Source organism: Trachymyrmex septentrionalis, unplaced genomic scaffold (assembly GCF_001594115.1).
Source record: "Trachymyrmex septentrionalis isolate Tsep2-gDNA-1 unplaced genomic scaffold, Tsep1.0 scaffold11, whole genome shotgun sequence".
Taxonomy (NCBI): domain Eukaryota; kingdom Metazoa; phylum Arthropoda; class Insecta; order Hymenoptera; family Formicidae; genus Trachymyrmex; species Trachymyrmex septentrionalis.
In genome coordinates, this window is record NW_017304228.1 from 6,083,216 (window position 1) to 6,083,439 (window position 224).

At 33.9% G+C, this 224-nt stretch overlaps 1 protein-coding gene across 3 annotated transcripts in view; it reads left to right on the forward strand.

Annotated features, from left to right (window-relative positions):
- The window catches only part of LOC108750676 (GTPase-activating protein CdGAPr), a 9,257-nt gene that overhangs the window by 2,906 nt on the left and 6,127 nt on the right, over positions 1-224 (forward strand). The window lies entirely within an intron of this gene.

Sequence of the window (224 nt, forward strand, 5' to 3'; positions counted from 1 at the left end):
GCTACACCTGTTACAGTGAATTCGATTGCCCTTTATGTGTACTGGTGTATGTTAAAGCTGTTGTACATAAATTGACATAAAGATATATGTTTATTATAAACATAAAAAGCAGTTAAATCATAAAATATTTAATACACTTCATTATACTGTTAGGTAAAATGTCGAGTGTGGCATGGTAGACAGCGCACTGATCTATCATGCCAGAGGTTCGATCCTAGTAGGAA